Consider the following 12,604-nt stretch of genomic DNA (forward strand, 5'->3'; position numbering starts at 1 on the left):
CCTAATGCACCTGTTTAGATAATGCATGTGTGACTATAGATAGAATAAGAATATACAGTACGTCTGTCCGTTCTGTAGCTACGGGGTATCCGTGAGAGGGGAAACGATATTCTCTCACTGTTTTTCGTAAAAAATTAGACGACGCGTCCCATCAATTAAAAATTCGACAAATTTGCAAGTAGCCATGGGCGGAGCGATTTGCGGTGACGTACTCGTCAAGTCGACGTATAAAATATATTGCTGTTTATTTAAATGTTTTTTGTCCGCATTCCTTTCATAGACACAGATCCATGGGCGCCGGAAGAATGAAATTTAGGGGGGGGGGGGCAAGGTAAAAATGAATAAAAAATTGACATTTTTGGTAATTATTGGGAAAACTGGAAATCGTCCGATTTTCACCAAAATTGGTATACACCCTATTTTGAAGTCGTAGATTACGAATCTGAACTTTTTTCTTGGCGGTCTCTTACCGTTTCAGAAAAACGGAAAATAATTTCAATATCGAATTTTTCTTAATTTCTCATATTTTAAAGGTTTTCTAGCACATATTTTGTTAGGTATTCAATAATCAATAATGTTTTTGCTATTTTCTGTTACTTTTTTAACCAATTCTGTACATACTAGAGGAAAATTTGCTAAAATAAATTTGTAAACAATCTGAAAAATGTTAGATTATAGCTTTTGTTCGGTTCTTATATAGCCGATTTCTGAATCGTCCAAGAATCTGCAGCGCATGCGCAAATGAAATAATGTCTTCATATTTCCTTCTGCGCATACGCATCACAGTTCTAGGACGGTTCAGAATCGGTAATAAGAGAAACCCGAAGTAAGTTTATGTGTTTCTGGCATTTAAAGCAACGTTGCCAATGCTAAACCTAAATTTAGCGTGTTTTTTTCGCTCATTCTGGAATTACGAAAGGCGGTCGCCAGAAGAACGGCTCCTTTTCATAACTGCTATTTTACCAACGAGATCTGACTATTTATACCATCGAAGTTAGCCTCGAAAGAGTTTTTGATTGCATTGTCTACACTTCATGGTGAGGGTGTTAATCTTTTGTTGTTATATTATTAGATTAACTAAAAAAAGATTAACCCCCTCCGCAAAGAAGTTAAAACCAATGCAGTCAAAACTCTTCCGCGTAATTTTGTGGTTATAGGTGTATATTTAATTATTGTCGATCTCATAATAGGTAATTTATTGAAAATCCGTAATCACCCGAAAAAATAGAAGATATGGCAACGTTGTAAATTTTCAAATTTCTAGATAAGGTCTAGAATATATTTGTCTCTCTTATTACATAGGAGAGAGAAAGAAGGATATATCAAATATCAAACTTCCATCTGGTCTCAATTTTCTTTGCTATTTTGTTAAGAAAAGTGTTTTTCAGTAAAATGTTGGATTCTTTTCTATCCCCAATCAAGTGTGGCTTTTAGATAAACTATAATAAAATGAAAATATAGTGAAATTATTACTTTATAGGGCCGAAATAAAGAAAAAATCAATGTTGAAATAATTTTCCGTTTTTCTGAAAAACGGTAAGAGACCGCCAAGAAAAAAATAGATTCGTAATCTACGACCTCAAAATAGTGCGTATAATTAATTTTGGTGAAAATCGGACGATTTCCAGTTTTCCCAATAATTACCACATTTTTTATTATTTTACAGGTAACACCTAACAATTTCATAATAATGATTATTTTTTTACAGATGGATGTAAGAAGATAGCTTTTATTTTTATTGTTTCAGTGATCCAGGGGGGGGGGGCAAATGCCCCCTCCTGCCCCCCCTGTCCGGCGCCCATGCACAGATCCAGCAGACATACTGTAGGTATCGATTTTTTTATGGAAATAATTACAAAAATTTTAGAATTTCAAGTCGTCGTATTAAAAAATTCAAAATGTGACCAAAGCTTATAATTTTAATATAATTTATTTGCTTTACTTTGAAATCGTGATGTAACATTTCTTTGTAATTTGTAGAGTGATGAACCACCCCAAAAAATACCAAGGAGTGAAGAAGCAGATATAACTACTATCGAGGAAAATAATATCACTTTACTTACAATACTACAGACCAGGAAAACCTAAATTTATCAGAAAATAATATACCTCGTAATATGCCTGTACAGTACGTCTGCTGGTTCTGTGTCTATGAAAGGAATGCGGACAAAAAACATTTAAATAAACAACAATATATTTTATACGTCGACTTGACGAGTACGTCACCGCAAATCGCTCCGCCCACTCATTTTATTGGCTACTTGCAAATTTGTCGAATTTTTATTGATGGGACACGTCGTTTAATTTTTTACGAAAAACATGGAGAGAATATCGTTTCCCCTCTCACGGATACCCCGTAGCTACAGAACGGACAGATGTACTGTATATGATGTATAGACTTCTCTTAGATCAAAATAAATTTTAGTTGAGTCAATAGTCAAGAAAAGTGTCTCTTTAATCAAGAAATGTCCCTTTTCAATGAAGAATTTTTGCATGAATCAAAGAGACTATTGGTCTTGTAGCAAGAACCTAATTGCATATTCATTTTGGGTCAAGAGTGAAATACTTTGGACAGATAGATTCTTCTATTCTCTAAAGTATTTTTTTTAAAGCTTATGAAAAGATAATTAATGCTTTGGGCAAAGAAACGTCGTTCTTGGCCCTATTGAAAAGCGCCAATCTTTTGGGTCAAAGTCATATTCATTTCGACTGAGAGATCCTTTTTTTCAGTGTAGCTGAAATATTATAGAGACATGCTTATCATGAAAACTGAAAGTTTATAAATACTGAACTAAGTAGGTACCCGTACTAATATAAATTGATCTGCTCCGAAACTTTAGGGCTTCATAATCCCCTGAGACAGTAAAGGAGAGAAAATTAGATATCTTCAGACAAAATGGTTGACAAAAAAACTGTCTGTGATCTTCTCTTCATTGAAGAACAGAAATAAATGTCATTGAAGTCCCCGAATCGACAGAACATTGATATTGTGCTAATAAATGGGAAAATTAAAATTTCAGGTACTCTCCGACTAACCTCAAGTGATTAACTAGCTTGAAAAATGAATTAGAAAGTTTAATTAAGAAAATATTTTATAACTTAAATGACATAATATTATGGTGGGTATTATTAGAATTTATTTGTAAAATTCCATAAGCACCATGGGAGAAAAAACTGTTTTTTTTTATAAAAATTCTTCAGCACAGGTAATCAATCTCAACAAGGCCCAAATTGCAGATCGCAGACTGTAGTCGACAGTCATCGAATATCCACGGGTCTGTACGATCGTCTTTCAGACCATCTAAACACTGTTGCCACGTTTCCACTGAAAAAATCAGGAATATTCCCTAAAATGTACTATTTATTTAAATTTAATTGGAATAAATAAAAGAAAGGAACCAAAAGAGATTTTCATATTTCGACATTTGACATGTATGATGCATTTGACATACTGCTTTCAAAAAATGTTTTCGTCAAAAATCGCAATTTTTGTGGTCATATAACTAAAGAATCTATGTTACTGACAGTTGTATCTCCTATTTTTTTCTCTTCCAAATTACCTTTCTAATTTTTTACACTTCGCATTTTTTAACTTAAACTCTAAATCAGACAAAGACAAAGACAACAGCTGGATTCGAACCTGCAACCTTGTGTTTACTAGACAGCCTGCTATCATTTCGGCTACAAGGCCAGCTATCTCCCATTTTAATTCACAGAAAAATTGTAATATCTCTCATTTTTTAGATGTCAGCTGTCAAAACCTTCCCTGACTCCTTGGAAAGACTATACTAGTTTAAATTCAAATACTAGCATTTATTTAAGAAACATTCTTTATAAAGCACGCTTTATTATAAATATTTTTGATCATATTGTATTTTTGTACTGAACAATAAAACTGTCGATAGGAAGGTATCATAAATACTGCATAGAAAAATATATATTTGTATAAAAAATGTATTTTTTTTTTCAAACGTCACAAAAGTATTAATTTTTGCAACGTGATTGACAAACGAATTAGAAAGCACAAAAGTATTATACTGATATGAAGTGTCAAATTCAAGCGTAACCATAGTTTCTCGATATACATACAGGGTGTGTCTTAGATAAGTGCAAATATTTTCAGAGCTGGTAGATCTCGATAGAAGAGATATAATTTCTCTTTACCGCTTTTCAAATAAATCTAAAATAACTGAGATACCTATTTTACTTTGAAAATTTAAAAAAAATATTTCTTGCTAAAACGTTGACATCCACTGGATCTTTTCTGGATTTTCTTTCTTGTAAATTTAATCTACTACCTATGTTGCCATATTATCAACAAATTATATTTTTTAACTAAAAACTAAAAAAAATTCCAAAAAATTCCAATTTTCAAATTTTTTTTTTTCAAAAAAACCTCATCACGATTAAGTATGAGGTTTTTTTCTGGGGTCGAAATATATTACTCCTAAAAATATTTGCACTTATTTAAGACTTACCCTGTATAATTACATACAAAATATTACTTTTATTTTTTTTTATATTATTTAGAACATTTGAAATTGCTTAAAAAAATTTTTGTGGTATTTGAAAAAAATAGCATGTTCTATTCGGAGTAAAAATGACTTTTTCGCCTCGCCTATATGTCGTACCTGTCAAACGTACAGCCCTAAAGTGTCATTTTTACTCCTAATAAAACAATATACTATTTTTTTCAAACGTCACAAAGCTATTAATTTTTGCGACGTGATTGACAATATAAAAACGTAATTTTAACGCCTAGGCATCTAGGCATATAATTTGCAATGTTTGCAGTTGTTTAAAAAATTATTTGTGAAGTTTGAAAAAAAAAACATATTCTATTCGGAGAAAAAATTACTTTTGTACCTCGCCTGTGAAAAAAATTCCCATTTTACTTCTAATAAAACAATATACTATTATTTATTTTGAAAAGTGTACAGAAAAATCGAGGATTATCCGACAAATTATTATATATGGCAACAACGTCCTGTAATCTGCTGTTGCCTCAAATCCGTCCTGTGCGCTCGCAGTCGCCGCAGTCTTTCGTTACGTGTTACTTGTTTTATTTTCCGTACATTATTGCAAACCTAGGTAATATTTCAAACCGGACCTCTTTCAAGTTGTTCGCGTTCAGTTTGTGATTCATTTGGTGCTAGGTGCCCTTATAACACCGCCACTTTTCATTCAAAAGTAAGTCCTACCAGTAGAATATTGATTGAGTTCGAAGAAACCGAAATAAATCCAATGTTGTCAGTCCATTCTTACCCTGAAAAAAATAAGGAAATTCAATGTTCCAATGATTCTTTTTAATGCGATAAGTTGAAGTATCTCTTTAGAGCCAGGAAATTATATAGTATTCCTGCTGACGCCGTTGAAAACTATATTTAAATCTTAATTCCATTTGTTCGAATTTTACTGGACATAATAACTATTTATATTTTAACATAATTAGTATAATATTTGTATGGGAGCTTCTTGTTTTGAACTGCAATGACCTCCAGTTCAGAAAAAATCGTCCTTGTATTACGAATTACGACACGTTTAATTTTCCAGAAAAAAAAATACAAAAATAAACATGAGGGAACTTAGGGTATTTTAAAATAACAAAGCGCGTCAATAAGACTGACAGCTAACAGAAGAATCACTTCTGGGAAGTGTAATAGTATAATTTGGTATAATACCATACGCTCGAAAAAAACGGCGTCAGAGGTGGTTTGGAAATGAAGATTGCTGTTATTTTGTATGTAAAATTATATGGGGAATGTCATCGATCGTAATTTTCAAGCCAATTGAACGCCGTTTTTTTTCGATGGTACAGTATAAATTGAAAGCTCTTAACTCATACAAATAAACTTCTAAATTTTGACGGAAAATTCATTGACATAATTGTAGGTATATTTTAGAGCTGTTAATAAAAATATCCAATGAATAACGTCAAAATGTGGCTAAATAAAACCCTTGTATATGATAAAACTAAATCGCGAACGTTTTTATTATAAACTAAGGATGAAGTAAGTATTGTCAAATAACAGTCCTCATATAATGTCCTAAAAATATTCTATAATGCTCCCAACATCATCCTTGTATTATCCTATAAATATCCCAAATAATCGTAAAAGGCTTGCCTAGGGATGTCTTGAAGATGACTTTTTTTGTCCCATCTGGATATCCCCTAAATATCCTCCTCTGGTTTTTGGATATCCCTAAGATATTTACTATATCCTTGGTGGATATCCTCAAGATATCTATAGGATTGTGTTGTGTTTTATGGGTTGTAAAACGTAAATTCGATGTTCTAATGATTCTTTTCAATAAGATAATTTTAAGTACTGCTCTAGAGCCAGGAAATTTTATAGTATTCCTGCTGACGCCGATGAAAACTATATTTAAAACTTAATTTCATCTGTTTGAATTTTACTGGGCATAGCTATAAATAACTATTTACATTAATATTATTAACATAATTAGCATCATATTTGTATGGCAGCTTTTTGTTTTGAACTGCGTTGACCTCGAGTTTAGAAAAATCGTCCTTGTTTATTTATTTATACATCATATTTAATTTTCTGAAAAAAATGCAAAAATAAACAAGGCGGAATTTACGGTACTTTAAAATAACAAAGCGTGCCAAAGACTGACAACTGACAATAGAATGTTTTCTGGGAATGTTCGGCTAGGAGTTCGCAAGATGACGTTTGAAAAATGGAAGATGATATAAATGAAACCTAGGTACGAGGCATGTTTTTTAAGTAAGTACCGTTTTGGAATTAAAAAAAAACGTGCAAAGATATCGCAATAATTTTATTTTTACATGAAAGCCTGTACCTTAATCTACTTTTCTACATAATTTCCGTGAATATTGAGGCACTTGTCATAACGTGGCACCAGTTTTTCAATACCCTCCTTATAAAATTCTGCCGCCTGACTGGTTAACCACTGTATCACAACTGTTTTGACTTCGTTATCGTCTTGAAGACGCTGACCGCCCAGGTGTTTCTTCAAGTGCAGGAATAAATGGTAGTCACTGGGCGCCAGATCAGGGCTGTATGATCTAGAGTTTCCCATTTAAAAGATTTGATGAGATCTTTGGTCCGATTAGCCACATGTGGACGGGCATTGTCATACAGCAAAACAATACCCTTACTCAACTTGCCACGTCTTTTGTTTTGGATTGCACGGCGCAGATTGTTCAATGTCTCACAATAAGATGCTGCATTGATTGTCTCATTACGAGGCAGAAACTCCACTAGCAATACTCCTTTTCTGTCCCAAAAAACTGTGCACATGCTTTTCCGGGCAGAAATTGTTTGTTTAAACTTCACTGTTTTGGGTGATGATGAATGTCGCCATTCCATGGACTGTTGTTTCGATTCTGGTGTGACGTAGGCCACCCATGTTTCGTCACCAGTAACAATTTTGTCTAAAAATCTTCACCTTCATTGTGGTACTGCTCAAGGAAAGTCAATGCACTGCCTAAACGTTGGGTTTTGTGCAAATCCGTCAACATTTTCGGAACCCAACGTGAACACAATTTCCGGTAATTCAAGTTCTCTCACAATGCGATACAAAACACTACGAGAACATTGAGGAAAGTAGTCGCACAATGATGAAATTGTAAAGCGTCTGTTTTCTTTCACCTTTTCGTCCACTTTCTGCACCAAATCTTCATTAACGACCGAAGGACGCCCACCTGTTATTCATCATGCACATTTGTATGACCATCTTTAAATGCTCTCACCCATTCCCTTACCATTCCATCACTCATAATGTTTTGTCCGTAAACTTCACAGATCTCACGATGAATATCGATCGGTTTTACGCCTTTAGCACTAAGAAATCGTATGACAGCCCGTACTTCACAATCGGCGGGGCTCACGATTGTCGGAGGCATCTTAAACACTCAATAAACAACGTATACAATGAAGAATCAGACTGTACTGGCGTCTGTGCATAGACAAGAGATGTAGGTAACCAGCGTCGTATATAGGCGAGGAAATTATTATTAAAAAAGTATTAAAAGTCTTAGAGAAAAAGAAAAATATAATCTACACAGTTAAATAAGAGATGTTTCTTTGGGGAACTCCAAAATATAAATAATTCCACATCGGTATTTGTCTAAACATAACGGATGCTCTCGGTCAAATTTGCAAAATTGCCCAGAGGCGGTTCTAGGAATAGGAATATTTTGATGACCGGTAATTATAATCAACAACATAAATATACGAATATTACAGTTATTTTCCATCCTGAGTTTAGAACTATCGCGAGTGTTTTTTAATTCAATATTAGTAGTTTGTTCTTATGATAATTTATTGTGATTATTACTATTTATATATTATTTCGACCCTCTGGAAACATGCCTATGTTTTTTTTTGCAAAAGAAAATGTCGAAAATTATACATTTTTCCGGGAAATGGGGTTTAAAAAAAGTATCTAAAATCATTGACGAATAAAAAAGTATGCTTTCTTTGTAGTTTTTTTTTTATTTAAATTAAATTTAATTTGTGAAAATATTTCGCACGGCACTGACTATGAACAGTGTGCTTTAGGTATCTCTTCCGTGTTCTAATTATCCAAATGTGTGTTTGAATGTGTGTTTACCCTTTCGTATGTTGTGTAAGTTTATTGAAATTACACAAATGGGTTAATTATGTCTTTGTCCACTTTTGATTTACGATTATTTTTTATAGCATCAAAGTAGATTGTATTAAATAACAATCGACTTGAATAGCTCACAACAGGTAAATTTCTGGTTGTACTTTTCCAAGCGTTTAAATTTAGAAAATTTAAGAACATCAAAAATAAAAATGTTATCTATACTAATATACAGGGTTGTTCACCACATACGACACGGAGTATTGTACCATGGAATATTGACATTTTAGCTTATTTTTAAAGATATAACAAATTTTCAAAGGGTACAGATACTAATATTGTCGATATAGTTCGCTTATTTAATTAAAAAATAAAAAAAAACTGATTAAATATTTTTTTGTTAAAGAGGACCAATTAATAAAATCCCAGTATTCAAACTACATTAATTGACTGTTTACGTTGATTAATAATAATTGCTCCAAATACTATAAAACTGAATTTTGTGTGTGTATTAGACAGTGTGGTAAAAAGTAACACCTTATAAATATTATTTCATTTTTTGACGAATGCTTATTTATAAAAACAGAGACGTTCATTTTCATTATATTGATTTCTGAGCCATATTATGAATACATTTAAAAATATTTTTGTCTTATAACAGAAATTCTAACCATTAACTACAAATATAACTAACGTCAAGAATGAGACAGACGTACTATCATCATCTGTTAAAAAAAATATTAGGCCAATAAGAAATCTTTATAATTTGTATTTTTTTTTATTTTTCAGTATTTTCAGTACTATTTTCAGTTTCTTTTGTATGTTGATTATTGAGGCCAGATTTAGATTATGACTTTTTTTTAAAATTTTGAATATATATTTTTGGAGATTAGACAAAATAAAGTTTAAATAAAGAGCCAAAAAAGGCTATGTGAATCCATCCAGTGACATTCTTACATAAAAACGTTTGAAATTTTGTTTTTTAATACTTTGTATCAGTTACGACATTATTTAATTCAACTATAAATCAGATCCACACATTTTTTTTCTCGTAGACCACTTTTTAATTTTACTGGTTTTGGTGGACCCTACTTTCCCATTAATGGGACCCCATTACGCCACATGCCACGCCACGCCATGTATGTTTTTCCATTTAATTACATGTATTGCGTACACACTAGGCAACACGCCACCCCACGCTATCACACGTGTGATGGGCGATTCGTCTGGCCCAGATCTCATATGTTCACTCTTCACCACGTGGCAACATGTGAGCTCACGCGGGATAGCGTGGCGTGTGGCGTAATGGGGTCCCGGCATTAATCTAATGATGGAAATTTCCGCCGGCGCCGCACAGTGGGCCAGAGATAGCCTTAGCGATTGAAATGGACCCAGAACTTATTTCGTCGAATTTTTTTCTTTCTTATCGCAGACTGATTAAGTATACCATGAAGCATCAGAAAACAATCAAATGAACTCGCTCCGTTGTAATGGTGCGAGTATCAACAATAATTTTGTTAAGTTTGTTGACGCGTCATTTTGTGTTGTTCAATTTATAGAATTTTGCCTGTTAAAACTGGAGCTGTTTTTCAAAGAAATTGTTTTTTTACCAAAGTAAACATGCAAGAAACCAGGGAAGGGAAGTTTTCATATTAATTTTATGCTGATAAGGTTACTCTGAAACACAACTATCCTAAAGAAATCCTACATTTTAAGTAACACCAAAAAAAATTGCCAAATAAAGGGTTTTTTAATTTTATTAAGCAATATGTTAAAATTTTAGCATCCTTTAGGGCCACTGTTACTACCGTGTATTTAAGAAACATCTTATAATGTTTTCTGCAAAACAAAATCTTGCTCCCAGCTGCTCCATTTTAAAAAAATAATTTTTAAATAATTCAAACCGAGTAACCGAAGTCAAAACGAAAAGCAAAGAATTTAAAAAGAGTTTAGAAATCGTTTAGGCATAATTGTAGATGTAGTGAAACAAGGTGTTGGTACAAGTAATGACGGTAATACCGCGCGCAAATTTTTCCAAAATTTTACAATATCTGCCGAAATAACAGGTTTGGATCAAAATTTAATATATCGATTCTTTGTGATCCTACAAGTTATTACCAGCGGATTCAGCATTGACATTAATAATTTTAAATCATACTCCTTAGAAACTGGCAAGCAATTTGTATTTCTTTATCCGTGGTACAAAATGCCTGTCACTATACATAAAATTCCCTTATTCATGGGGAGATATCATAAAATCGTCTCCTGTACCCATCGGACAATTATCGGAGGAAGCTCAAGAAGCTCGAAATAAGGAGTACAGACGATACAGGGAATGTCATTCAAGAAAAATGAGCAGAATCGAGACTAATACAGATGTATTTCATAATTTATTAATTTCTTCTAATCCACTAATTACAAGTTTAAGAAAACTTAAGTTATCCAAAAAGAAAAAAGCTTGTTCCCGAAGCTCTAAATTTACTAAAATCATTTGATCCACATCCATCATCTTTCAACGACAATAATGACAGTAGCAGTGATTCTGAATAGCTGATCTATTTATTAAAAATAAGTTAACTTTGTGGTTGGCCTTTTCGGTTAGCCGTGAAATTTATTGCCTCTAACTTTTTAGCACCTTGCCTCATCTTCAAGAAAAAAAACTCTCTGTTACATATTCTCTGATTATATACAAATCCATTTAATTAGTTATCATTGACACTCTGTATACCAAAACAGAAGAGAAATTGAAAAATGTTATCCTACATCTTCATTTTAAAATTAAGTGAGGATTCGCGCCTTTCATTTTGTTAATAAAGTTATACCCTGCATAGGGTATTTAGGGAAGTACCCTGTATAGCAACAATTATAGTTTATTAAAGTCCGATGTTCGTAAAAATTGTATTTATTCATTTTTTAATACATATTTAGATAAAAGTTGTTGACATACAAAAAGAAATTGAATTAGTCAAACTCCTAGTTACTTCCTGGCCCACTGTGCGCCGTGCCGTGAACCTCTGGGTGTTCACCTGGATCCAGAGATATGGAAGTGGGAGAATGAGCTTCGACGAGTGCGCATCCAAATTTTTGTCGACAGCAAGATGGCACACATCTTCCAGGTCTCGCTGTCACTTCCCCTCTTTAATTGACATCTGTTTGTTTTGTTTTTTTTTTCGTTTGTGTTGTTATCTAGTTAAAATTTATTATTATCTCAATTATTCTAAACACTAATTCAAAAAGGCTTGTTGTATATTGTCATAGTCATTCTAAGAAAGCTAATACGCCGGGAAAAATGATTAGTTTTCAGGTGTAAGTTTATACAACATAATCGTGTTTACAGATGATCCAAAACTGTTTATTTTTAGTTTTCCTGAAGGCGATTTGTAAAAATCGTGATTGTAATTGGGAATGGTCAAAAATAAGTGTATCATGTGGCCATTTAAAGAGGATGTTTTTATTACGTGTGGAGGAAGAAGATACTTGGACTCAATGTTTGTGCTTCTGTAAAACAGTGCACTCTTATAGTGTCCATGAAAGCACAAGTTCAAGTGTACCAGAAATATGTCAAATAAGATTGGTCCTTACTTGACAAGAAGATTATTTGGAGGAAAAGAAAACATAAGATAGAGTATTTTAATCGAACAGCGAAAATTTAACATTTTTATTGTAAAGTTTGTTGTAGGTAGTTGTAGTTTTGTGCTAAATATTTCTAACATTAGCAGCAGCAGTATTCAGAGTGTCAAGAGGAGGAGAATTCAGTTAATTAGATTTATGCACAGTTACAGGAATGAAGGCTTTTTCAAACATAGTATCAAGTTCTATAGTCAACATTTTTAATATTCCTACAACTGTAAAAACAAGGAACATTGGACTGAAAAAATGGCAAGATTTGTATAAGAAGAAAGGGTATTATGCCAATAAGAAAATTAAATCTGTAGGCAGAAGTTTCTTATTTAAAAACTGTTATGGGGCATATATTAACTTGTATCTGTACCACAAATTACTGAGAAAA

At 32.8% G+C, this 12,604-nt stretch overlaps 1 protein-coding gene across 1 annotated transcript in view; it reads left to right on the forward strand.

Annotated features, from left to right (window-relative positions):
- The first annotated feature begins 5,024 nt into the window (after nt 1-5,024).
- Nucleotides 5,025-12,604, forward strand: part of LOC115884794 (protein phosphatase 1 regulatory subunit 14B) — a 90,997-nt gene continuing 83,417 nt past the window's right edge. Inside the window, exon 1 of the mRNA XM_030903477.1 lies at nt 5,025-5,190. The gene's annotated coding sequence lies outside the window, so the exon portion shown is untranslated. The remainder of the gene's footprint in view (nt 5,191-12,604) is intronic.

Source organism: Sitophilus oryzae, unplaced genomic scaffold (genome assembly GCF_002938485.1).
Source record: "Sitophilus oryzae breed Bouriz unplaced genomic scaffold, Soryzae_2.0 scaffold_357_pilon_pilon, whole genome shotgun sequence".
Lineage (NCBI taxonomy): Eukaryota > Metazoa > Arthropoda > Insecta > Coleoptera > Curculionidae > Sitophilus > Sitophilus oryzae.